We start from the raw sequence: 26,266 nt of genomic DNA, 5'->3' as shown, positions 1-26,266 counted from the left end.
AACACCCACAAATTTTTTTTCCAGACCCGGTTGTTTCAAAAATTTTAATTTAAGTCCGAAGTCTTTTTTCTAGACCCGGTTAATAAAAAAATTATAATATAAGTCCAAAGTCTTTTTTCCAGACCCGGTTGTTTCAAAGATTATAATATAAGTCCAGTCTTTTTTTCCAGACCCTGTTATTTCAAAAATTATAATATAATTCCAAACTAAGATGCGATAATGATATTCCAGTGGAATAAAAATGAGAATCGAGCTTAGTCTTTTCTCCAGACCCAGTTAATTAAAACTGGTGGAATTAGTGTCTTTGTTGTTGTTTTAACTTATACGGCAAGTATTGTGAATATATGCGCTTAGAGTAAATTGAGAATCTAGCGTAGTCTTTCCTCGAGACCCGGTTATTTAAAACTAAAAACTAAAACCCTATAGTAATGCGTTCATATAGCAGAGTGCAGAGTCTTTTTTCCAGACCTGGTTAATTAAAAAATTGTAATATAAGTCCAAAGTCTTTTTTCAGACCCGGTTGTTTCAAAAATTATAATATAAGTCCAAAGTCTTTTTTCCAGACCCGGTTATATCAAAAATTATAATATAAGTCCAAACTAAGATACGATAATGATATTCCAGTGGAATAAAAATAAGAATCGAGCTTAGTCTTTTCTCCAGACCGAGATAATTAAAACTGGTGGAATGAATGTCTTTGTTGTTTTAACTTATACGGTGCGTATTGTGAATATATGCGCTAAGAGTAAATTGAGAATCAAGCGTAGTCTTTTCTCCAGACCCGGTTACTTAAACCTGGTGGAATTAATGTCTTTGTTGTTGTTTTGACTTATACGGGGCGTATTGTAAATATATGTCCAAACCAAGATGCCATAATGATATTCCACTGGAATAAAAAAATGAAAATCGAGCTTAGTCTTTTCTCCAAACCCTGTTATTCCAAAATTATAAATAACAATGCAACAACAACAAAAACAGTATAAAGACCCCATAATCTTATTAATGCTGGATAACATGGATATATAGCGTAGTCTTTCAGCTAGACCCAGTTATTTTTTTTTTTCAAAATAATGCTAATAGTAATAATAAAACTACTCCAAATCTAAGACCAAACAATCCTTTAACCTAAGAACCTGTTTTGAAAAGAGGTTTAGAGCGTTGTCTTTATTTCAAACCTAATAAATTACGAAAAAAAATGTTCTAACGTAAGACCCTATCATTTTCTTGTTCTTTTGGAATAACACGAGTTTTATAACGTTTTATTTCCTCCAGACCCAGTCATTTAAAAAATAATTTAAACAATCTTAAAAACATAAGACTTTGCCATATTTTTATTCCTGTGGAATAACACAAGTATTATGCGTAGTCTTTCGTCTAGACCCGGTTATCTAAAAGGTAAACAAATATTTTAAAAAAAATTAAAGCTAAGACCCATCGTTTTTTTTTTGTTATTTTTTTATTATGTTTTTATTGTTTTCATAAATAATCAATTACAAGAAATCACAATATTTACATAATTAGACATGATCGTAATAAAAAGAATATAAAAAAAACATTGATAAAGAAAAAAGAAAAAAAAAGGGACAAGTAACATAATCCAGAACAAACTAAAACAATTAGAATCTGAACACATACATACAACCAATATATCAGGTAATGAGCCGTGGCAGAATATTAACCTGTACTTGCGGGGTATAAAAAAATTCAACATGTTTTACAAGTAAACTTCTTCAAAGCTCAAATCTCCATTTTTTTGAAATGTAAAGCGAGCTTGTTTCTTTTCTTTGCCATATAGTATTCAGTTTGCCTTTGAGATTTGATGAAATTCTTAAAGGATTCAACATTTGGAGTATCACCTCTAAATTTACAAATATATATGTAATATTTCACAATCAATAAAATGTAAGTTACAAACTTATCAGTTATTATACCAAACAGTTTTTCAAAATTCGTAAAATTGATAACATTGCCTTTACGTTCTAATGAATTTGTAACATATTTCCAAAGTGGAGTCACTTTTTCACATTCACAAAATAAATGTACAATCGTTTCTTCTTCCTTTTCACAAAATATACAGTTGGGAGATTCCTTTCTATTGATTTTAAATAAAAAATAATTCAATGCGATTGTTTTATGAAATATTTTAAAATAAAAAGAGCGCAATCTAGTGTCAATAGTACAAGTGAAATTTACATTATGAACCTTCTCCCAAATGGTTTCTTCAGGAACAGTAATTTGACTTGTCCAATAATCATACCTCTTCTCAGGAATATGAGGTACATTCATCATCTTATAAGCATACTTAGGTACTTTTTTAATAGCAAGTAACGAGGAAACTAGGGAATCGTGAATGTTTAGACTATATAAAAAAAGGAACGTCTAACCATTCCTCTGGAATGTGTTTGATCAAAAAATTATATTTTCTTCGATCTGATCTAGGAATGTCAAAGTCTCAAATCAATTCTTCAAACAATTTATGGTTTGGTAAGGGTGGGTTCAATAGATCTAAAATGCTTGAGATATTCTTGTTATCCCATGATTCATAATAAAAATACCTTTTGGATTTAGAGCAAATGAGTCTATTGAACCACAAAATCTGACAAGTATACTTGTCAGAAATTGGTATACCAATTTTAGAGAATTTAGAGTGATATGATTCTAAAGTAGCATATTCACGATAGACATACCAAGTTCGCAATGAATCAGCTATTTGAGAGTTTTCCAAAGATTTTAAAATTGATTCTGGGGCGAATGCTTTCCATAAAATTTTGTTATCCATATGAAATTTTACCAAAGCCAGCAGTTCAATAGACTTCCATGCTGAAACATATTTATCATCAAGTAAAAGTTTCACCCAAGACATTTTCTGAGCAAGAGAAAAAAAACCACGGATCAATCATTTTTAGGCCACATTGAATATAATCACTATACATATAGTTTTATTTGACTCAATCTTTTCCACCATTCCAAATAAACTTGAAAAAAGACTATTGAATTCATTAAAATATTTTTGGGGTGTTTTTATACTTAACACAGAAAACAGATAAATTAGTTGAGGCAAGACTAAAGACTTGATCACACTTATTTTACCAATAAGGGATAGATTTCTCATCCGCCAACAATTTATGGTCTATGTCATTTGCTTAAGTTTTTCTTTATAATTAAGATCAAATATCAAACTCAAATCCAATGAAAAATTTATCCCTAAAGACTTAAATGTAGAGTTTCTCCAGGTAATTCCTTGATTACTCATGGGGAAGTCTTGGCACCCTTTCTTTGACCCTATCCAAATTGCTTCAGTCTTAGATAAATTCAACTTGCATCCGGAATATTTCCCAAATTGGTTCAAAACATCAAACAATGAATCAAATGACTTTCTGGACCCATCTATAAAACAAACAGAATCATCTGCAAATAAAGAAATTTTAACTTCATGATCTTGTATCTTCATCCCATTCAAATTATCGTTTTGTCTTATTGATAATGCCAAAATCTCAATAACAAACAAAAATAAATATGGAGAAATAGGGCAGCCTTGAAAAATACCTCGTTGCATCGAAATGCGATTAGTCAAAAAGCCATTATTTAGTACATAAGAAGTACGTTCCTTATAAAGAGTCTTTATCCAAGATATAAAGTTGTCCCCAAAGTTGAACTGCTTTAAAGTCTAATAAAGGAAATTATGATTTACACTGTCAAAAGCCTTTTCAATATCAAGTAATAGTATAGCTCCTGGTATATTATTTGCTTCAGTGTACTCAATGATATCAAATATTAAACGTACATTATGACTTATGTTTCTACCTCTTAAAAAAGCAGATTGATCAGTATAAATAAGACAATTAATAAAACATTTAATACGTTCTGCCAGACATTTTGCCAATATTTTATAGTCAACCGTCAAAAGCGTAATAGGCCGGTAGTTTTAAACTAAAAGGTCATCCCTGTTTTTTTTCGGAAGGAGGGTTATAATACCATTTCTTTGTGACAACGACATCATCCCACTTCGTATAGAAAAATTAAAAGAATCTAACAACATATCACAAATATCCGGCCAAAACACTACGTAAAATTTAATAGGAAGACCATCAAAGCCAGGGGTTTTGTTGGTTTTCATAGATTTAATGACATCAACTATCTCTTGTTTTGAGAGCGGTTTTTCTAATAATTCTTTTTCACTATCTGTTAATTTAGGAATAGTTATCTTATTAAATAAATCTTGGAAATTATCGTCTGAGCTATTCTGATGTTGGGAATTACTATACAAGTTTTCATAAAAGTCATGAATTTCTTTTAATATCTTATCTGGGTCAGAAGACAACTTTCCCTCTCCATCCTTGATTGTACTGATAGTTTTTTTCTGCCAAGATCTATTTTCTACATTACAAAAATATTTTGAATTCTTTTCACCTTCTTCTAACCATCTGACCCTGGATCTGATTATCAAACCTTTTGTCTCGAAATCATATAATTTATCCAATTTATCTTCCAGATCAGCTATATTTGCTAAAAGTTGTTTATTCTTGAAGACATTTTCACTTAGTTGAGACTTCATTATCTCAATTTCTTTATTGAGATGATCCTTTTCTTTTTTCCTTTCTTTCTTTTTCCTGGCAAAGTATTCCATACTGCTACCTGTAATTACACATTTAAGGGCATCCCACTGAGTGTTTTGATTACATTCAGAATCCTTATGTATTTCTGTAAATTCAGAGATCTTCTCCTTAATCAAATTTATATATTCTGCTAAGACCAATCTTCAAAATTAAACCCAGTTAAAATGCTTGGGTTTAGAGTGTTGTCTTTACCCCACACCAGTTCTCTTAACAAGTGGAACGCCTCTGGCAGTCTCGCCTGCATTACGCAATTTGATATAGCAACAGTGCTGACTTTGATAACAGCTAATGAATGAATATAATGTGATATGCGCTATACAAGAACTGTGTTATTTTAACTATTCACAGAAGAAAACACTAATATGATAGTAAAATATTATCTCCATTGACCCAAAATGACATTTGACCATAATCATGTGACCTAAGAAATGTGCAAAATAATCATTAATACTTGGATTACCCTTATGTCGATGTTTCATGAGCTAGATCCATAAAATTTCTAAGTTATAATGCCAATTCAACACATATTCCCAACACGGCCAAAGTGCAATTACCTTTAAATGACCTTTGATCTTGGTCATGTGACCTGAAACTCGCACAGGATGTTAAAGGATACGTCGTTGCTCTTATGTCTAAGTTTCATGAACTAGATCCTTAAAATTTCAAAGGTAAAATGCCAATTCAACACATATTCCCAACACGGCCAAAGTTCAATTACCTTTAAATGACCTTTGATCTTTGTCATGTGACCTGAAACTCGCACAGGATGTTAAAGGATACATGGTTGCTTTTATGTCCAAGTTTCATGAAATAGATCCATAAAATTTCAAAGTTATGATGACAATTCCTCAAATACCCCAACATAGCCAAAGTTTGTTGACCCTAAGTGACCTTAGACCTTGGTCATGTAACCTGAAACTCGCACATGATATGCAGGGATACATGGTTGCTCTTATGTCTAAGTTACATGAACTAGATCCATAAACTTTTAAAGTTATGATGACAATTCCTCAAAAAAACCCAACATGGCCAAAGTTCGTTGACCCTAAGTGACCTTTGACCTTCATAATATGACCTGAAACTCGCACAGGATCTTCAGTGATACAATATTACCTTAATGTCTAAGTTTTTTAAACTAGGTTATATACTTTCGAAGTTATGACAACATTTCAAAAACTTAACCTTGGTTAAGATTTCGTTATTGATTCCCCCAACATGGTCTAAGTTCATTGACCGTAAATGAAACTGAAACTCAACCAGGATGTGCAGTAATACTTGATTAACCTTATATTAAAGTTTCATGAACTAGGTCTATACACTTTTTAAGTTATGATGACATTTCAAGAACTTAACCTTGGTTAAGATTTCATTGTTGACGACCCCGCTGTCGGAAAAGCTGCGCCTATAGTCTCGCTCTGCTATGCAGGCGAGACAAATTATACAAATTAAGCGAAACATTAATCTTAAAACTTAGATCCCAGCATCTTCCAAACTATAAAAACCCTGTGATAACGCATACCACAAAAACGACAAATTAATCATAGGCATAAATATTCATATCTGAATGATACGCGCCTTAAAACCCCAAAAAACAACAACAACAACGTTATTCTACATCAATAATATTGTGGGGTCTTTGTTAATATTGTTTATTTGTTTTTATTGTTTCTTATAATTTCCTATTTTGAAATAACTGGGTCTGGAGCAAAGGCTACACCATATTTCCATGCTATTCAATGCTGATAAGATTGCAGGGTCTTTGTTTGTTGTTGCTGTTGTGTTCTTAATGATTTTTATAACTGGGTCTGGAGGAAAGACTAAGCTCGATTTTTATTTTTGTTCCACTGGAATATCATTATCGTATCTTAGTTTGTATTTATATTATAATTTTTGAAATAACCGGGTCTGGAAAAAAGGCTTTGGACTTATATTATAATTTTTGAAACAACTAGGTCTGGAAAAAAGACTTTGGACTTATATTGTAATTTTTTTATTAACCGGGTCTGGAAAAAAGACTAAACTTGATTCTCAATTTACTCTTAGCGCATATATTCACAAAACGCGCTGTATAAGTTAAAACAACAACAAAGACCTTAATTCCACCAGTTTTAATTAACTGGGTCTGGAGAAAAGACTAAGCTCGATTCTCATTCTTATTCCACTGGAATATCATTATCGTATCTTAGTTTGGACTTATATTATAATTTTTGAAAAAACCGGATGTGGAAAAAAGACTTTGGACTTAAATTATAATTTTTGAAACAACTGGGTCTGGAAAAAAAACTTCGGACTTGAATTATAATTTTTGAAACAACCGAGTCTGGAAATAGGACTTTGGACTTTTGAGCTATATGAACGTATTACTATAGGATTTTAGTTTAGAACGGATTCGCCAAAAATCCCTTCAAATTTATTACATTTGTGGGTAAGGTCATTATTACATTTGTGGGTGATCAAAAATTATTACATTTGTGGGTAAAGTGCATTATTACATTTGTGGGTGAAATTATTACATTTGTGGGTAAAGTGTTATTACATTTGTGGGCGTTATTACATTTGTGGGTAAAGTGTTATTACATTTGTGGGCGATTATTACATTTGTGGGTGTAACAGGGTGATGGTTTTGAACATGTCCAAATCCTTTATGCGTGGATATCTTATCAATCATAAAAGGTGTCAATGGATACACAGGCTTTTGGGGTTTGTTTTGTGTTCAAATTGTGCTTATTTCATGGATTGTATTGTGGTTGATAATGGGCGTTTTTTTTAGAAAGGTAGTGGTTTGAAGCTATGTTAGGATGCTGAGGATAAAATCAGGTTTCACTGCCCATGTTAATCATTAATTAAAGAGCAGAGAACGTTTGGCTGGAAAAAGGACAGTTGTTGATCAAAAAATTTGGGTGGTGAGAGGATGCATTGCCCATACAGGGAATACATCCTCTCACCTTGTGTTTTTTTAGATTGGAAGTGAATGTTGGGGTAGTTAGTGTACTCACTTTAGTTGGAGATGTTTATGTGTGGATGTGTCCGAAGTCCTACCCTGCCTGCTAAGTGCTAAGTTAGTGGCGGGCGCATGGGCGAGGATCGGCCGAGGCACGTGCGCGCGCCTGCCCAATCGCCTAGCCCTAGCTTAAACAAATTCCAATCTTATCAACTAGAAACTTTCACTACAGGATAATTTTTGACCGCTTTTTCTGGTAGTGATATCAGATTTTCACGATATTAGGTACTTTCTGAGATATACGACCGTTCACGAAATATGGTTACGCGCGAAGTAAGGTCACACGACCATACTTTTCACTTACCCATCACCCTGAATAATACGGCGAACAATGTCAATGATGACCCACATATGCGATATGCAGTGTGCACGTATGTGATGCACTAAATATAGCTGCGTTTTCTTTTCTACGAAAGACCATTAGTGCCACGGAGAAAAAAAAATACTATTTCTACTAATCTGTTATAACAGATTACGGTATTTCTACTAATCTGTTATAACAGATTACGGTATTTCTACTAATCTGTTTAAACAGATTATAATCTGTTATAACAGATTACGGTATTTCTACTAATCTGTTATAACAGATTACGATATTTCTACTAATCTGTTTAAACAGATTATAATCTGTTATAACAGATTACGGTATTTCTACTAATCTGTTATAACAGATTACGGTATTTCTACTAATCTGTTATAACAGATTACGGTATTTCTACTAATCTGTTATAACAGATTACGGTATTTCTACTAATCTGTTATAACAGATTACGATATTTCTACTAATCTGTTTAAACAGATTACGGTATTTCTACTAATCTGTTATAACAGATTACGGTATTTTTACTAATCTGTTATAACAGATTACGGTATTTCTACTAATCTGTTATAACAGATTACGATATTTCTACTAATCTGTTTAAACAGATTATAATCTGTTATAACAGATTACGGTATTTCTACTAATCTGTTATAACAGATTACGGTATTTCTACTAATCTGTTATAACAGATTACGGTATTTCTACTAATCTGTTATAACAGATTATAATCTGTTTAAACAGATTAGTAGAAATATCGTAATCTGTTATAACAGATTAGTAGAAATACCGTAATCTGTTATAACAGATTAGTAGAAATACCGTAATCTGTTATAACAGATTAGTAGAAATACCGTAATCTGTTATAACAGATTAGTAGAAATAGTGTTTTTTTTTCTCCGTGGCACTAATGGTCTTTCGTACTTTTCCGAATATTTCCGAATAAAAAACGTGTACGATGATCAAAACGAACAAGATAATTCTCAATTCGGAAAGTACACGAGAGCAACAAAACCTCTGTACCCGAGGGACATTGTTTATACTTTGAGAAAACCTGCTAAAAACAACAACGCCTGAGTATTCATTGAAAATAAAGAATAATAAATTAGTTGCTATTGATACCCATTATTTTGTACGCACAGATATCGTCCGACGATGAAACTTTAACCGGCTTTACGAGTTTTCTTGGACAATCATGTTGTGCATCTTTGACAGGAAGTGGCTCCCCCCGAACGTATTATGGTACAAGGGTAAAAAAAACGTCATCAATCACGTGACATATAATAAAAACCGTATTTTCTTTGTAATCAGTTTCAACTTTTTAATTTCAAGTCAGTGATATATTTAAGTTAAACCATTAAGTGTTGAATCCATGTATTTCCCCCAAAAAATGAAAAATAAAAAAAGAGCGTTATTTAGTGACGACAAAGATTCTGCTAACGAAAGTATATGAAATGTTCCGAAAAAGCTTAATATGTGAAGAGCGCCGCACACGGCGTTCCAGGAACCGGGCGTCTAGGTCAAAGGTCATTTAGGATCAATGAACTTTGGCCAAATTGGGGATATCTGTTGAATTACCATCATAACTTTGAATGTTTATGGATCTGATTCATGACACTTGGACATGATAGTAATCAAGTATCACTGAACATCTTGTGCAAGTTTCAGGTCACATGATTAAGGTCAAAGGTCATTTAGGGTCAATGAACTTTGGCCAAATTGGGGGTATTTGTTTAATTACCATCATAACTTTGAAAATTTATTGTTCTAGTTCATAAAACGTGGAGATAGGAGTATTAAACCAAGTATCACTGAACATCTTGTGCGAGTTTTAGGTCACATGACCAAAGTCAAAGGTCATTTAAGGTCATCGAACTTTGGCCATTTTTAGAGGTTATTATGAGATTGCTGTCATAACTTTCAAAGTTTATAGATATAGTGTATAAAATGTGGATATAGGGGTAATCAAGTATCACTGACAAATTTTAGGTCACATGATCAAGGTCAAATGTCAATGAACGTAGTATTATATCATTATATGAATGGTATTTTTGTGAATAATTATTTTGTAGTAGTTTTCAAAGTCAGCACTGCTGCTATATTGAATCGAGTGATGCAGGTGAGACAGCCAGAGGCATTCCACTTGTTAGTACTATTTGACCATAGGAATATTATAGTCAAAATCTACCAAAATCCGCATAAGCTAGGGAAAGTGTTTTTTTTTTCTAGTTAGAATCCAAGATGACAACCATTCACTGAAAATTAATTAATATACGACTCACTCATTATCCACCCTAGAATCCTATTTCGTTTCATACTCCATGGTCTAAGAGGTAAAATAATTTTTTGACACAGTGCAGACAGGTAGAGTGAATATAAGGACCTCTGGGTACCTAGAAAATCCCAGATGGCATAAAAGATGGCTGCCGTGTACTAAAATTCCAAAATTCACCTATTACTTAAGCGGCTTTGATTTGGTTTCAATTCAATGGTGAAGTACTACATTAGAAAAAAAAGTTACAAGGACATTGTTTGTTTGTTTGTATTTATTTCCATATAAAACTAATTATATACATAATAAAATTACAAGAAGAAAAAGAAAAAAATCGTCAAATGAAAAAAATCGTCAAATGAAATATGGAGGATCGCCCATTTCAGCGGTATTAACATAATGCCGCTGTTCTTCCATGGGGTCCTTTGCAACGTAAACATGGTAAATACGTTTTATAAAAAAAATACACAATACTTAATAAAATACATTACAAGAAAAAAAATTCAAAGACTAAAACTAACTTACGGTTAAAAAATATCCCATTGTGAAAATGCCCCCCTCCCCTTTAACCCACCCTACTATTGATTACCTAAACGCCCAATTTAGTATGTTATTACACCGGTTACTATCGTATGGCAGTGAATAAGGGATTGCGGATTTCAAATATCAAAATAGTCAACAAAATTCTGAACGTGTTTATTAAATATATTAAGTGTGTCCAGATGGCGTAGCTTGAGTGGTAGTTTATTGTACAATACAGATCCACGATATAAGAATGTACGTTTACATTGATTTGTTCTTGGTTTGGGAAGCATGAGGTTTGAATTTGATCTCAGTCCATAGTGCTTTTCGTTAAAAACAAATTTATCAGTCATATAATCGGGTGTTAACTTATGGAATGTTTTAAATAATAATGCGTACATATGTATCCTACGGCGAGACTTAAGAGTTTCCCACTTCAACATATGGTGAATGTGATGAACTGATTTATGTTCATAGGGGTTGACTCGAAGAATAATTCTTCCCGCTCTATTCTGGAGCTTCTGGATTTGGTCAAGATAATTTTTATTGGTACTTTGCCAAACAGTGTCCGCATAATCGAAATGGGGTAAAATCACAGAAGAATAAATGAATTTGAGATTTGACTCGTTAATAGAATATCTCAGTCTCCTTAGAAAACCAATAATTTTCCCAATCTTTTTGTTCAGTTGCTCTATATGAATATTCTATTTAAGTTCAGGGTCCAAATTTAATCCAAGATATTTGAAATTTGTCACTTGATCTAGTCTAGCTGAATTTAACTTGATATTGGGAGTAGGACGCTTAGAAAGCATACTCTTAGTTCCTATCAACATACACACTGTTTTACTAGAGTTTATCATGAGTCTATATTTATATTCATCCAAGACTGGAGGTTACCTAACTCTTCATTTAATACAGATTGAATCTCATCAACATCATTATGGGAATAATACAGATCCGTATCATCGGCATAGAAATGCAGCTTACACTTTGTAAAAAACAATGGTAAATCGTTAATGAAAATCAAGAACAACAGCGGGCCTATTATTGACCCCTGAGGCACTCCATAATCAAGGGTTAATACATTAGATAATGTTTGCCCAATTGAAGTTACAATACGTCTATTTATGAGATAGTCCTGGAACCATTTCAATGTTGTTCCATGAACGCCAATATGAGAGAGTTTTTTAATAAGGACATGGTGGTCGACAGTATCAAATGCCTTTTGTAAATCTACAAAGACACATCCAGTATAATTCCCTTGATCCAGCGCTTTAAGCCATTCATCAGTCACCTTGGTTAGAGCAGTAGTTGTGGAGTGCTTCGCCCTGAAGCCCGATTGTTCGTTTACTAGTAAATCATTGTCATTTAAGTAACAGAGTAATTGTTTTTGAACAACCTTCTCTAAAACTTTCGAGACACAAGGCAATAATGATATGGGCCTGTAATTATCCGGTTCACATTTATCGCCTTTCTTGTGCAGTGTTATAATTTTGGCAATTTTCCATTGGGAGGGAACAATACCATACCTTATTGATTTATTAATTAGATATGCAATTATTTGATAAATTTCCGTTGCACAAGTTTTTAAAACATAGGAACTGATTCCATCCAGCCCGACTGATTTCTCATTCTTAATACTGTATATTTCTTTCAATACGTCTGTTTCAGAAACTGTCGATAGTATAAAAATTATTTCAAAACGACTAGGCAACAGGTTTCCCATATCATTATTTGCAACATTACACATTTGTGAGATATTAGCATCATTACCTGCATGTAAAACATTGGCAACACTGGCAAAATGACTATTAAAATGATTTGCAGTTTCAAAAATTTCATGAGTCAAACTCGAAATAGATGACGGGGAAGTTTTGTTGGGTAGGAGAGATTTAGGAGTTGGCCAAGTTTGGTTTCTGTCTTTAGTTTCAGTCAGCTTATCGCAAAAATATTTTCTTTTAAGTTTTCTGTTTTCATATGTAACTTTATTTTTCAACTGTTTATAGTTTTTCCAATATAGATCACTGTTATTAACCTTTGCCTTTCATTTTATCTCGTTTCTTCATCAATTCAAAAATATGTTCGTTCAACCAAGGGGAGTGTTTTTTCTCACTCGCTTAGTTTTGATTGGCATGTATTTATTAACTACACCCAACATAATTTCCTGCCATCTATCGACAGCGTCATCCACACTGTCCATTTCTTTTACAATAGACCAGTCAATGTCTTTGATTTCAGCTTTAAAAGCATTTAAATATATACCTTTTGACTTACGAAATGTGACGAACTTAGACTTAGAAGCGTTATCATTTGATTGATGAGCATTCAAAATTAAGAAACTCATGGAGTGGTCACTAAGACCGTTAATGAATTACACCATAAGAATGTACATTTTCTCGACAGTTCGTTATAATATGATCAACAAGTGTTGAAGAATCTTTGCATATTCTTGTGTATTCGGAAGTATTTATTTGTTTCAGACCGTAAACAACATTTAGTTGGTTGTATCATATACATCCACTTGTCGGTGGTTGTTTTAAGATATCAAAATTAATATCTCCCATAAGAATGATAGGTTTATTAAAACCATCAAGAAATGTTAACATAGTTTCATAGTAATCAAGAGTATCACATGTGGAGCTAGGAGGGCGATACCATGTGGCAAATAAGAACGGTTTATCTCTTTTTAAAGCAATTTGTAGTGACAAAGTTTCTATCTTATATGGGGAAGCAGGCTTTAATTGATGAGAAATTAAACTATTGTGAACATAGATAGCTACCCCTCCACCTTTTTTGTCACGATCATTTCGAACAATAGAATATTGAGGTATATAGATCTCTGCATCATTGATACTATCGTCTAATCTTGTTTCATTCAGAGCTAATAAATGAATATCATTACTGCACAAAATTGATTTTATTTCGTAAAAATGTTTGAAAAGACTGACCACGTTCAGATGTAGGCATTTTATTCCACTCTTTGAAAGCTGGTCGTATTTCAGCCCCAAATTATGGACAATATTCCCATCTAATTCTTTATTTGGATTATAAGATACACTCGTAGAAATTTTACTTTCACCATAAAACGGTTAATGTTTCATTGCACACTGTGGACATTCCCAATTCAAGAACATTTCTGTGTTATCATCGTATAATTTAACTGGCACCAGAGCACATGATACGTGAATCCAATTTGTACATTGCGTACATAAAAGGCCCCTTTGATTTGATTTTACAGACTTCCTACATAATCTGCATGGATATTTCCTTACCATTAAAAATTTCTTATCAAATTTAGCTTAAAAGAATTGGAGTTTCCAAGATAAATAAATTAGCAAAAACTACTTAAACAGGTTAGATATACAATTTACAAATGTCGAAAATTGACAGTCAATAGAAAAAAAATGTTTAAAAAAAAAAAAAAAAAAAATGAGTTTGTTTTCGTTAGAATGATACACCACACACGATGCCATCACAATTCACAAGTCATAAATTCATCAACGGAAAAGATTTTTCTCACAGCTTTTTAAGATCTTCGACGGACTTGATCAACTTCTTACTGGTTTTTCCATTACTTGTTGGCTGAGCTACGAAAATCCGTCCATCTTGCGACCAAGCGGAAGATACATTACTTGATTCCCTAGCTGCTCTCAGTAACTTGTAGTTTGCAAGAGATAAATCTTCCGCTATTGAGAGACCAGAAGATTTCCCCTCGCCCTCATGACAGCTTGGCGAGCGCGATATGTTGCGAATTTTACAAGAATTGGGCGATGACGAGATTGAGAATTATTCGGCAATGATTGAGAATTATTCGGCAATGATCCGGACGAATTCGATGGTGTTGATCCTTACTGGGCCCGTCCGATGACTCCTGTCTACGTAGTTGATGCTGATTTGCACTCCCAATTTATCTTTAGCTATATGAAGAATGATATCGTCGGTACGTTCTCCCTCTGATTCCGGGCAGCCAAAAATCCGAAATGAGTTCCGTCTTGAATATTGCTCGGCTTCTTGAGACTTGTTTTGTAGATTTCGAATTTCCTCACTCTGTTCAGCTAATTTCTTCTCCATCGCTCTCAATTTCGAAGAGTTCAAATCTTTCTCTGTCTCAAGAGAGAAGATTCGAGATTTATACATATCCAGTTGATGTGTAACCTTTTTAAGTTCTCGCTTAACGTCTTTCAAAGCATCTTTCACAGCTTCTGTAATAGCTTTCTTCACCTCACACAAAAAAATCATCATGATGAACGATCTCCTTAATAATTGCAGTCGTTTGTGGGGTTTCAGCTGATTGAGACTGCCTGGTTTGCCTCGTAGATACAGATGAATTTTGTAGTTTGGACATAGTGTAAGATCAGTGACACCTGATAAGCAAACTCTGTGCCGTAATTACTCGTGAATACTCGAATCCGCACAACAGTACCTCGTGAGAAGCGAATGCACAATCACGACGGAATGCAATTAAGTGTGGACGCAATCATCTGTGAACGCTTGTAGTCACTGAAGAGAAGTACATGTACATGCGATTATAAGGTATAAAACAACCTGAATGGGTCACCGGAGTCGGCCCGTTGAAATATGAGGACGTTCCGTGCAACTAAATCCAAGAATGACAGCACATATTATTCTCTCACCTAAAATGGTCCTTAAGTTGATGATTTGAATCACAAATTTGGTATAATGGATGGCATAAGATGGAAATATCACCGAATATCACATGCTTAAGACGAAATAATCATACAAGCTGTCAAAATGTTGCAAATTTCATGCAAAATCTAGGAAAATCTTGGTAGTATAGTCGGTGTATAGTCGGTGTACAAAACATTGATTTGTCTGGTGGGTCCAAAAATCAATGATCGCTTCCAAAAATGTATTAGATAATAATAATAATGAAACGTTTTTGTACAGCGCAAAATACATAAGCAAAGTTGCATGTCTCTAAGCGCTTTTTACAAAAGGAGTGGAGATGGAGGGGAGAGTACTGGGTTCTTACATTAATTGTTTACAAAATGGTGAATAAATGTGTTTTCAAGCTATTTCTAAACTTTTCGTATGGTTGTATATTTTTAAGATATTCTGGCAGATTATTCCATAAAAATAGCAGCTGCATGTGAAAATGATCTTAGCCCATATGACTTTGTCACAGTACGTGGGACCTGTGCTAATGACTTTTTACTTGAACGTATGAAATGGCTGCTATACTTAAAGCAGACTTAGCTCATTTTATATCGGCCAGGGAAATGTGATTTTGACGTTTAAACCACTGGTTCCAAGGGTCAAGTAATATATTCGGATAAGTTACAAGGACAGTCAGTTGTATGGTGTGTCCATAAATCCAAGAAGGCTTCCAAAAATTTATTCTAAATTGGCTGCTGATACTTATTTTTAAAAGCGGACTTAGCATATTTCATATCGGCCTGGGAGATGTCATTTAGTGTCTAAATCACTGGTTTCAAGGGTCAAATAATTAGGACAAGTTATAAGGACAGTCAGTGGTCTGGTATGTAAAAAGATCCGATATGGCTTCCAAAATGCAGGATATAAATTGACTGTGGTTACTTCAAAGTAGACATAGTTCATTAGAAATGCACATTGTGGATTTGATTTTGGTGTCTACACTAGAGATTAAAGGGTCAAGTAATATATTGGGTCAAGTTGAAAGACAGTCGGGTGTCAAGTATGTCCAAAAATCCAAGATTGATTTAAAGAATTGGGTCTTAAATGATTGTTGCTACTTAAAGGTTGATACAGAACATTAAACATACACCGGGGGATATTATTTTGATGTCTACACTAGTATTTCAAGGGTTAAAAATTCTTAAAGACTGGTTACAATGATTATGCAGTTATCCATTTTGCCTTAAAATCCAAGTTGCCTTCCAAAAAGGTTTTCTAAAAATGACTATTCTTACTTAAAAGTGGATACATCATACAATATCCACCTGTGATAAAATTTTGGTGCTTACACTTAAATGTATGGGATAAGTTATCATATTGATTCATGGGTTTGTAACAGCACCCATTTTGATGAAATTTTTCAATCTACCATGGATTTTTTGACAAAATGGAAAACTCATCCTTGTTACCTGTCGAATGTATTATCTGACCCTTTACACCACAGTGTAGACACCAAAATTATTTTTTACAGATTAATATTGTATGAAATCTGATCATTTTTGAGTGATAGGAGTCGTTTTAAATGCCATTTTGAAACCCTCTTGGATTTTTAGGCAAAATGGACAAGTGCATATCTTTGTAACCAGTCAAAAGTATTATTTTGATCATGAAACCAAAGAGTGGACACCGAAATCATAATGTCCTTGGTGGATTTTTAATGAAATATGTCAATTTTTAAGTGACAGCAGTCACTTTAGACTCAGATTTCTTGACGCCATTTCGGATTTTTCGACATACTAGACCACTGACTGTCCTTGTAACTAATTTTCTGACTTAAAAAATCATGGTTTAGACATCAAAACCATATCCTTGGTGGATATTACATGCCCATTCGTAAATAACAGCGGCTATTTTTATACATTTTTTAACATGCTTCACCAACGACTCTCCTTGTAACCTATTCTAATGTATACACAAAAAATCATATTCCCGGATATTGAACCAACTATGTCGGTTTTTTAAATCAGCAAAAGCTATTTGAAACTCCATTTTTGGAAGCCATCTTGGATTTTTCAACATACCGGACCACTGACTGCCCTTGTAACTTGTCCCAATGTATGATCATCGAAACCATGGTCTACACGCCAATTCCATCTCAGGTGGATATAAAAATGTGCTCTGTCCATTTAAAATATCAATAGCCATTTTAAACTCCATTTTTGGAAGCCATCTTGGATTTCTGGACACACCAGATCACTGGCTGTCCTTGTAACTTTTCCCAATATATTTCTTCACACTTAAATCCTTCTAATAGAAACCAAATTAAGGCCACTTAAGGCGCCCCCTCCCCCCCCCCCCCCCGGAGAGAATCAAAACAAATTAAATGCCCATACCTGTATGAAATGGCATTGGAAATATTTGCTCTTCAAATGTATCAGATTTCAAATTCATTGATAAAATTACAGTGCCTAGAATTCGGTATTTTTAAGGAAGTGCTTATCATAAGTTATGGCGCCATCTAGTGTTGCAGTAAGGTTTTCACTGCATAAAATCCTGAAATGGGGTTGATTCTTACATCAATTGTCCAAAAATAATGATATAGAGTACATGTGATGCATTCTTCTGTTATTAGACTTTATAACAAGACATATTAATTTCGCTTTGTAATCCATTTGTCCTAATTCTAGTGCCAAAAAGGGGGAAAATAACATTTTGGGGGTAATATTTTACAATTTTGGGGCATTTTTCGTAAAGTCCGCCCTCATATGGTAAAAGTGAAAAACATTGAAGTCATAACATCATTAAATATTCATTCTGGAACACCTCACACAAATTAAAAATTAAATTGGCGAAGAAAGGTGTGAAACATGGTTGAAAACAATGGATTATCCTATTGGGCTTTGTACAGGCCAATAAAGCGCCAAAAAGGACCCCCGGCGAAGGGAAGGACGGGTCTGAAAACTTGAACCCCATCATCTTTGGTATAAGGGGACCCTATTGAAGCCAAAACAACCCAAAAATCAATTTTGGCACAAAAGTCCTACGGGAGCCGTGTCATTGACATACCGTACCACACTATTACGCAGGCCTGGTGATCCTTTCTTATGCTATGTGATATCCCTGTAGAATGGATTTATGACCTAAGAACATGTTCCAGTCGTGCGTAAAGTTGTCCGTACAACTTTACGAATAGCTTTATGAAAAGGGGACCAGTATTCAACTCGGCGCCAACGTGTTTTGCGTCTAATTGGTAAATGCTCGATCCTAGCCAATGATTTGTAAAGCGTTTTATACATATACAACTTCTTTGTTAATTTAGAACCTGGTCAATTTTTCATGTCAAACCATGATACCTGTCAGCTCTCCAGGCACATTACATAATACGTTACCTGTTATTTTTCAATGTACGTAAATGCCATAATAAATGAACTGTATCCACACATTAAAGATAAATGAATGTAGTTCCAATAAAACATTGGTTTCATGAGAAAGTCTGTAAAACAAAGATTATCATCGTGCATCTATATAAATCTGGTACAGTTAAATGGGCGTAACTTTGTAAAACTATGAACCCTAAGCTGAAAAACCAATCACATTGAAGATCGCCGACAAAAATAAGTACAATGTATGGATAATGTTTGGGCAATGTATTGCCATTGCTTGTGAAAAGACCAGAATAGGATACCATGCTTATTTTTGCTAATCTGCCAGCAATAAAAAAAAATTATTCCAGAATCATTTGACTCATATTTTTAATTCATACATACAGACATTCTCGTGGTCATTAATTTTCATTGGATTCTGTCTTATATGAATTCATTTCGAAATCGTTACCAAAACTGGCATTTATCTTTAAGTTACTTAGTGTGTAATTTACTAAGAAATGCAATGTGGTTATCTCCGTGCAACACACCAGTACATGCAGATAATCTACGGTAGGTGTGGACAGAGAAAAAGCGACTTTCGTTCTGGGAGTGATATTGAGTTGAATTTAGCAAGGAGTTGTAAACCCTCTTCAACATGTACTCGTGAGGGGGGGGTTCTATAAAGCTGTTCGTGAGTTACGCGAATGATTTTACTTTGACTGGTAATCCTGTCTTGAGCTTTGTGATATATATCGCTATGTAGTTGACTCACCCCCTTGGAAATATTCCACTCCTGCGTAATGACGTGCGTAACTTTACAAACAGATGATGGGTTGCGCTCTGGTTGCACCCTTTTCACTATATGACAATTTAGGAAGAAATTTATCTTCATTTTTGGATTCTGATCACTGGAATGGGATTCAATTTTCTACAGCTAACTACATGGCTATTGTGTAATTCCTCTTGACTGCATATCAATGGAACCCATGGCTAATCACTGGCAAGTTATAATCCTTGTCATCATTTTGACCATGGCTTTGCACTCCTATTCAAGAGATGAACTCTTGGACATTAAGAGACAATGCCCTAAAACTTCCCTGCCAAGGGATGTGTACCAGACAATAGTGGATTATGGTATCAGTGCTATCAAGCCAACAAAGAGAGGACACCGTTCTTTCATAAGGAGCCAGCAATATATTCCTGTCATACAGGATACTATACGGCAAGCTAAGAAAGATGTCCGATTTTGTGATACCAATAACTTGATTCACATTCAGCCTGTATCTGAGCTTGCTAAACTTTGTACCGTCAACTTACAGCCAATTCGGAATACAACTATTCAATTTGTTGACTTTGTAACAGAGCAAGGTTTTGATATTGTTGCCATGACGGAGACATGGATGAGACCAGATGGCGACCTTGTAGCCAAGGAAGCCACCCCGAGAGGCTACTCATTAGTCCATATCCCTCGAGATAACAGACCTGGAGGAGGTGTCGGCTTGTTGTGTAGGTCTTATCTTTGTTTGAAGACAGAAGTACCCCAGAAGTTTAACTCCTTCGAAGCCCTACACGCACAAGTATCAGATGATCATGGTTCTTTTCGTTTAGTCATATACCGCCCTAAAAGCAACAGTGAAAATGGTCAACATGTGCCTTTTGCATCGTTTCTTGAGGACTTTGGTAAACTGATGGAACACTATGTTCTCCATCCTTCCAAACTTTTGATCACAGGTGATTTTAACATATGGATGGATGACACAACTGCAGGGAATACAATTCTTTTTCAGAAGTTGTTGTCTTCATATGGTATGACCCAGCATGTATCCACCCAAACTCATCGTCTTGGTCATACACTGGATTTGCTGATAACTCGCGATGGTGACGATATTGTCTCTGAAATATCAGTCCATCCAGGATTGTCTGATCATTTTGCCATCACCTGCAAATTGTCATTGAAAAAGCCTATGCATCCAAAGAGGACAAAACCATGCGTAGTTTCAAGGCAATGGACCACGAGGTTTTTCATCAACGCGTCTCTGAGGCTTTGTCGAAGATTGACGTAGAGAACCTAGATATTTCTGCATCCGTAGAAAGATACGAATGATCTCTGTGTGACATCCTTGATGAACTTGCACCTTTAAAGACAAGACACCTGAAACAGAGAAAAATGTCCATGGTATAATGAAGGGATTCGGGCTGCGAAGAAGGTGAGACGGAGGTTGGAAAGAAAGTGGAGAAAGTGTAAATCCAAAGGGGAAGGCCAACTACATCATAAGAGATACCAAGAGCAATGCCGGATTGTTGTGAAGCTCATGAAGGAAGCAAAGATCCAGTTCTATTCATCTGCAGTTGAGAGCTGTACTTCAGATCAGAAAGCTTTGTTCATCATTATCGATGAGCTACTCCAGAAGAAAGGCGATCCTGTGTTACCACAACTACCATCTGATGGGTTGTTAGCGAACAGATTCTCGGAGCATTTCTTGAACAAGATCGGTACAATTCGTGATTCTTTTGTGCAACTTCACGATATCAGTGAAGTTTCGCCACGTCGAGATCCGTATATGGGTAGTTTAGATGTGGTATCAGAGGCTGAAATTGAGAGAATCATCAAACAGTCACCCTCAAGCTCTTGTCACCAAGACCCCATTCCAACATGGCAGATCAAGGCATTTGTGCCATTTATTACAAAGTTGGTCAATGGGTCTTTTACCAAGCTGTCTTTCCAGATAACTTGAAACATGCTACGATTAGACCTCTACTTATTAAAGAAGTCAAACTTGGATAAGGAGAGACTAGAAAACTACAGGCCAGTAGCTAACTTGAAATTCCTTGGCAAAGTAATTGAGAGAGCAACTGCTGCTCGTATCCTCAGATGTGTAGCTGACCAGTCTCTACAGGATCCTTTCCAGTCGGCCTATAGGAAGAATCATTCAGTAGAGACGGCTGTCTTGCGAGTGAGTAATGACATCCTCCGAGCCATGGATAGAGGTATATTGACTGGCCTCGTTCAACTGGATTTGAGTTCAGCATTTGATACGGTCGACCATCGTATTCTACTTTACAGACTACAGGAAATTGGTATCAGTGGGTCAGCCCTGAGCTGGTGTCAGTCATACCTTGATGGTCGTACTCATTCAGTTCGCATTGGTGAGGATGACATCTCTGACCAAGTTTCTCTAGATTGCTCCGTACCTCAAGGCTCAGTGCTCGGACCACAAATGTTTTCCATGTGCATTCTACCAATCTATGACATTATCAACCGGCATGATTTTATGTATCACATATACGCTGACGACATTCAGCTGTATTTACCATGCTTACCTAATCAAACTGATGTGGACAACGTACTTGCTAGATTTGAGTTATGTGTAGCAGAGATGTCCAAATGGATGGGGCAGAACTACTTGAAAATCAACCAGGCAAAGTCTGAATTCATTTTCTTTGGCTCTTCCCAACAGATCAAGAAGGTCATCATTCTAACCTAAAAATTGGTGATGTACATGTTGAGCCAGTTTCCAAAGTTCGCTCACTGGGTTTGACATTTGATAGCACCATGTCTATGGAACCACAAATCTCTAGCTGCATCAGATCATCATTTTTTCACATTAGGCAGATTCGTCAGATCCGGGATTACCTGAATCCCCATGCAACGAAGCAGGCAGTTCATGCTCTTGTCACATCACGATTGGACATGTACAACAGTACTTTAATTGGTCTGCCTGATACTCACATAAAACGACTACAGAAGGTCCAGAATTCTGCCGCACGACTTGTAAAGCGTTCAAAGCTGTCGAATCATATCACTCCAGTTCTCAAGGAATTACATTGGCTGCCTGTTAGGCAAAGACATACAAAGTTATCTCCTTGGTCTTTAAACTTAAAACCAACCAGACACCAGTGTACCTATCAGATCTTCTGGAGGTGAAGAGATCATGTAGACCAGGTCTTCGTTCAGGGAATGTTCACCAGTTCCAACAAGTGAGAGTGAAGAGGTCCTGGGGTGACAGATCTTTTTCTGTTGCCGGTCCCCGTTTGTGGAATTCACTCCCATCGGACATTAAGTCTTGCCAGTCGAGAGAGCTATTCCACAACAAATTGAAAACTTACCTCATGAAGGAAGCATTTCCTTTATTGTTGTGAGATCTTGCCTACTTTAATTTTGACGACCAACTTTAACTGATTGTGTATTCTTGTTGTTGTCAATTTGTTCAATTTCTGTGTATTAATTTTATTTTCTGTATTATATAAGTAGTTGATTGTGCGCCTTGAGTGTCATTGACAGATATGTGCGCTATACAAATCTTAAATTATTATTATTATTTTTATTATATTAAACTACTTCAAATGCCGTCGTTCCAGTAGAAAACATGGTGTATGCACCCAAGACTACACATAATATACTGAATGAATATCGGATAGTCTAGTGAGGGCGAAACGCTAAACCACGAAAATTCCTTTACAGAAAATTTGAGGAGACAGTGTTTTCGCTCTGAAAGAAAGTTGGATGTTAAAAATAGACACCCTTTCCCCATGACCACATTCCCTATAAACCTAAACAAGCTGAAATGCTTATTTAACAGATTTTATATTCCCAAGCTTTCACGACTACCATACGATAAGGAGTATCATTATACTGCTAATGATAAACCATGTTAAAATCATATCGCAATGTACTTTTTGATATAAAATGTAATTATTGTTTCAATGGTCCAAACATGGACTAGTGCGTGCACAGCGATTTGTAACCAAAAGGAAAGGCGCTATATCAAAGGTGCCTGTCAATAGTCTGTGAGCGTCTTTTCCGTTATATTCTACGGCGAACCCGCTGAGCGTGCCATTGTCCATTTTCGCTCCTACGGGTCAGTGCTCTTGTCATTCAAGACGCCAGCGTGCCCTTTTGCGGCGAAAACGGAAGCGTTCGCTTTTATCTTTTCTTTTGACATTCCCCGGTTGGCTCTCCGATAAGATGTTTTTGCATGAGCGCCCTCTATGTCCACGATATCGGCGTATTAGGCAAACTATTGAACACCCAATCTCTAGTCACTGATCTGAATATCATTGTGTCCTTGTATCGGTGTGTCTAGTCCAGTGACTTATATATTTTCCAAAGTTACGCTTTCACAATTTCTTTTGATAATTTTTCGTGTCAGGTTTCAGTAGTGACAAAGTTCAATTAGATTTAGATTTCATTTCTTTAATAGAACAATTAAGCTTTAGTACGAGCATGTTGTTTTATTTTGAAGAATATACCGTTAAGATATTGACTTTCTGAAAGTAAATGTTCAGGCGCGGGTAAGATCTTTTTTGTAATCACACTGAGCGCGATTTCTTTTTGTATTTTCTTTTCCTTAAAAAAACCCCTGATAAACAAACGGTTTAAATAAGCGCGAATTGGATTCATGCTTTTGAAAATGTTCATCGTGAGCAAGAACATTAAACTATTCACTGAAACATTCACAGCGATAAAGTTCATTCGAAGTGCCTTTTTTAACAGTATTTTGGAATAGAAGTAGATACGTTATATGCGTATTATACCAAAATTCAAATTATCTTTCTGATTTATGAATTATCATTCTGTCCCGTTTAAAATTTTAAGTACAGAAATTATGATTCTAGGTTATTTAGAAGCTGAGATATTGCTGAAAACCCTTTTCACGGCGGCCATTTCGAAAAATCCAAGATTGCGGTCATATAGGGGTTTGTGCAAATGAAAACATTGTTATTCTGATTCATTATGCAATAACGTTTCCAAAAATGTAGTTTTAAATTTCTCAAAAAAATCCGGCGAAATTACATAGTGAAACTGACTAAATCGTCCATCTCTTCATAAGTCCATGAGTTAACTATTGCAGAAAACGGAAGGCTTATTTAACACAGCCTCAATGTGAGCGGATTGATCGTATGGACGATGTGTGAATTTATCATTCAGTTGTAGCAAATAAAAGATAAATAGAAAAAATAAGTGTCCATCCCCCCGTACCCCACAGGTACCTCTGTCCAATTGTTTTTAGTAGGTTAATTGCATTATTATGCTTCCTTATGTATGAAAGCGGCTGTTTGTTAGTGCAGTCAGCCAGTATTAAACAGTTACAACAGAGAATTAAGTAGTAGCCCACACAAGCATACACACAGAAGGAGGGGGTATAGCAGGAAATGAAATGTTTTTTTTTTTGCCGATCAAGATGATTGCTATATGGCAAATGTAAAAAAATGCATTTTCGCAGGTTAAAATAAAACGTCTGAAATATTAAACACCTTTCAACAATTTGAAGGAATCGCCTTTTAAAGTTGTATATAAAGCGCATTATAATAAAACACTGAAACTTATTCTTGTATACTTACAGAAGATACGGTATGAGACTGCAATGCAGAATCTGATACTATGACAGATGTCGTTGACTTTGTTGTTTTCCGCGTAGTATTAATAGGCGTCACTGACGACTGCGTAGACCTTGACGTTACAGCTTGCTCATCACAGTCTTCATGGGAATATGGAAAAAGACTTGAGTTCGCATTTGGTGTCGCGCTTGGACCCAACGATAAGGATGCGATAGTGAGTGAGTTACAGACCTGGTCAAATGTATTCCCAAGGGCTACTATATCTTCAAAACGTACAGAAAAAGTTCTCTGAGTTTCACCCGATGTAGTCGGCTTGTTAACTGCAAACAAAACAGAATGAACGCTGCATTTTTAGTACAATTGTGCCTCTTGGTATGTATATTCCTTGAACCTATTGAATATTTTTATCCAAAGAGACACTCTGCATCTATGCAAATTAGTCCTAATTAGGACGAATCATGTAAATTTACCTCTAAAATTAGTAATTCACTAAAACATCTCGTTAAAATATATAGTTACATGTACTTTATATAAATGGCCGAGTTACATGTACTTCATAGAAATGTCAAATTTTATGCAAAGTTTTTGTGGAAGCAGCAAAAGAAAACTTATGAAAACAGAATGCGGTAATCATATATTCAGTTATCCAATTTACATAAACTGTACACATTTTCAATAAATTCTGTATAATCTAAATTGAATAAGAATACCAATGTGCAGTAAGGTTTGGGGAATACATTGGACAAACTTTTAACTTTGAAAATAATCCCTAATTACCATACCTTATGCATACTATCAACTGCAAGATGCTCTGAGCACGATAAAACAGCTTTATCAATCAAAAAATGTCTTACTCGGAACAACATGATGAAAGGAAAAGAAACTACAAGACAAAATTAATTGTGTTATTCAGAGTTTGCGTCAAATTCATTTGTGTTATTTATTGCATAAATTATCCAAATTAGTACTATATTTAGCTTTTGTGATTTTTAATTATCTGAACTCAGAAAAAAATCATATATAAGTGTTAAATGGAATTAGTGTATAGTATTCGGGAAAAAACAATTTACTACATCTCTGCAAATGACCCCTTATTACCATATATACACATTAATGAGTAATTCCACTAGTTTCTACTCATTCCATGAATAATTGCAAATAAAACTCCAATCACCAAACTTATGCGTTCTACTCGATACTAATTTTCTGTGGATG

At 35.0% G+C, this 26,266-nt stretch overlaps 1 protein-coding gene across 1 annotated transcript in view; it reads right to left on the bottom strand.

Moving 5' to 3' along the window:
* Window positions 1-25,368, bottom strand: part of LOC129278728 (latrophilin-like protein LAT-2) — a 38,147-nt gene extending 12,779 nt beyond the window's left edge. Inside the window, exon 1 of the mRNA XM_064111508.1 lies at window positions 25,055-25,368. The gene's annotated coding sequence lies outside the window, so the exon portion shown is untranslated. The remainder of the gene's footprint in view (window positions 1-25,054) is intronic.
* Between the last annotated feature and the right edge of the window lie 898 nt (window positions 25,369-26,266).

The sequence above is a fragment of the Lytechinus pictus genome, chromosome 16 (genome assembly GCF_037042905.1).
Source record: "Lytechinus pictus isolate F3 Inbred chromosome 16, Lp3.0, whole genome shotgun sequence".
Classification (NCBI taxonomy): Eukaryota; Metazoa; Echinodermata; class Echinoidea; order Temnopleuroida; family Toxopneustidae; genus Lytechinus; species Lytechinus pictus.
Note: the sequence above shows the minus strand (reverse complement) of the source record. Positions and strands in the feature narration are given on the sequence as shown.